The sequence below is a fragment of the Capra hircus genome, chromosome 6 (assembly GCF_001704415.2).
Source record: "Capra hircus breed San Clemente chromosome 6, ASM170441v1, whole genome shotgun sequence".
Lineage (NCBI taxonomy): Eukaryota > Metazoa > Chordata > Mammalia > Artiodactyla > Bovidae > Capra > Capra hircus.
Window position 1 is genome coordinate 88,268,683 of NC_030813.1, and position 2,759 is coordinate 88,271,441.

The window sequence follows — 2,759 nt, forward strand, 5'->3', positions numbered from 1 at the left end:
GATGAAAGACTTAGTTGATGCTGATGTTGAAAGACTAACTGCAAGGCACTCTTTAGGACTGTAGCTGTTTTTGTTCAATCGCTCATTTGTGTCCAACTCTCTGCCACCCCATGGACTGCAGCACGCCAGAGTTCCCTGTCCTTCACAATCCCCCAGAGCTTGCTCAAACTCATGTCTATTGAGTCAGTGATGTCATCCAATCATCCCTTCCTCTGTTGTCCCCTTCTCGTGCCTTCAATTTTTCCGGCATCAAGGGTCTTTTCCAATGACTCGGCTTTTCACATTAGGTGGCCAAAGTATTGAGCTTCAGCTTCAGCATCAGTCCTTCCAAAGAATATTCAGGACTGATTTCCTTTAGGATGGACTGGTTGGATCTCCTTGCAGTCCAAGGGACTCTCAAGAGTCTTCTCCAACACCACAGTTCAAAAGCATCAATTCTTTGGTATTCAGCCTTCTTTATGGTCCTACTGTCACATCCATACATGACTACTGGAAAAATCATAGTTTTGATTAGACAGACCTTTGTTGGTAAAATAATGTCTCTGCTTTTTAATATGCTGTCTAGGTTGGTCACAGCTTTTCTTCCAAGGAGCAAGCATCTTTTAATTTTGTGGCTGCAGTTACCATCTGCCACTGCAGTAATTGAGGGACTTCAATTACTCTTACTCTTAGATTAATTACTTATAAGAGTAAGTCTAAAGTACTTCTGGGCTTCTCTAATAGCTCAGTTGGTAAAGAATCCGCCTGCAATGCAGGAGACCCTGGTTCGGTTCCTGGGTCCAGCAGATCCCCTGTAGAAGGGATAGGCTACCCACTCCAGTATTCTGGCCTAGAGAATTCTATAGACTGTATAGTCCATGGGGTTGCAAAGTGCTAGACACAACTGAGCAACTTTCACTCTCACTTTTAAGTAATTCTAATATTCTAGCGTATACTTGAAGCCACATACAATTTCTTAGAGTCCTGATACCTGCGAATCTCTTATATCCATAGAATAGGGCCTCATTAAACCTGATTCTGGGTATAAAAATGTCCCATTAAAAAAAAAATGTCCCTTTAATCCCTTTGATCACTCTAGAAAATGCTGTTTGTTTAATCTTCTATGGGAATAGATGAAGTGTTCTCATTATTAACTTAACATGCAGATACAGATAAGTCCTGTTAGGAGCATGTTCTGTAAAAGATGTTAACTACCTATGAAGCAGCACATACTGCTTTATTTTGTTCTATCACTATTCTTTTTACTATATCCTCTCCACCCTCAATCCTGCCACATACACCAAGTTCTGTGTTTCTTTGCTTTGAGGAAAGACCAAAAAGAAAAAGAAATATAACCCACATACAGCTTTTCTTTTGTGTTTTTGTTTCCCCAGCTTAAAGGGACAGACGTGGGTGACTTCTCATAATTGGTGAAAAAGACAGAATCAGAGATATTGAGCTATCTCATTTCCATAAGGCCTGGGGAGTTGCGGCCCACAGAGTTAACGAGGCCCCAGCTGGGCCTGGAGAAGCTAAAACCCAGCGCTTGTGGGTGGCTCACCATGTCACAGAGCCTGGTTCACAGGGCATCACAAAGGTAACCTCTGCTGCCCAAACCAAGAGGGATCCCTTTCTGTATTTTGGTGAGTTTGGAATTCCAGGAAGTGAGGGACCAAGTAACTGAGATTGAATTTCCTGCCAGCCTTGATACCTGGAGATTTAAAAATATTTTTGTGTGTTAGTCAGTCAGTAGTTTCTGATTCTTCGCAACCCCACGGACTGTAGCCTGCCAGGCTCCTCTCTCCATGAAATTCTCCAGGCAGGAATACTGGAGTGGGTTGCTATTTCCTTCTCCAGGGTATCTTCCCGACCCAGGGATTGAACCTGGGTCTCCTGCATTGCAGGCAGATGCTTTACCGTCTGAGCTAGTAAGGAAGCCCTAAATATATTTTAGCTAAATTTAAATCAAACAAAAGTAACATTTCTTGAACACCCCAATTGCTGCAAAATTATACCTGGTGAACTTACATTTGTCCATTCCAGGCATGAGATTATAATAAGATGTATCCACCTATGGTTATAACAATATTTAGGAAAGCTTCTAAGTTGAGACTTTGCAAAATTTAGAGAAAAAAAATTATTGAGAGAAATCAAACCCCTACAATGGACAGAAAGGGAAAGTTCAAATGTATTTTACCTCGTGGTTATGTAAGAACAAACAACTATAGAACAAACTGCTCTTGCTTTGAATTAGGGAATTGGTGAGACTCTCTGGAGTGGTTAAGCAGCTGTTACCTTAACATTAAATTGGGTCTGGATTTACTTCCTTGCATTTTTCAAGCTTGGCTGATTATTCGTGTGAATCAAGCCGATTTTGCTTCTTGTTCAAAGTGACCAGTCACTTCCTCTATCAAGAGCCTCTTTGCTGAAAGATGTTCTGCTTTGCAACTGCAAAGGTTCACGGCCACCTTTAAGATCATTACCAACTAATTTCTCTTGAGTTCCAGTGGTTTCCTCCTTCTTATCGACTTAAAAAATGCCAGCAGTCTATTGTTTTCCTTCTGGGAGAGATGTCTAGGAACTTAGCCCTGGTGCATTCTAGCCTGGGGCCCCTTCATCCTGTTGTGGCGGAGGGAGGGACACTTGAAATTCCAGTTGGTAGAAAGAATCAGTTCCAGCTCAGAATCCCAGGTTCAAAGCAATTCTTTTTCAGGAAGAACTGAACTTCCATAACAGGGACTTTTCACATGTGAAGGTTTTTACTTGGAGCTGTTATCACA

General features: G+C 41.7%; 1 non-coding gene across 1 annotated transcript; it reads right to left on the reverse strand.

Annotated features, from left to right (window-relative positions):
- On the reverse strand, nucleotides 1,843-1,914 carry TRNAC-GCA. Its single transcript has one exon. It is a non-coding gene; the product is annotated as a tRNA-Cys (tRNA).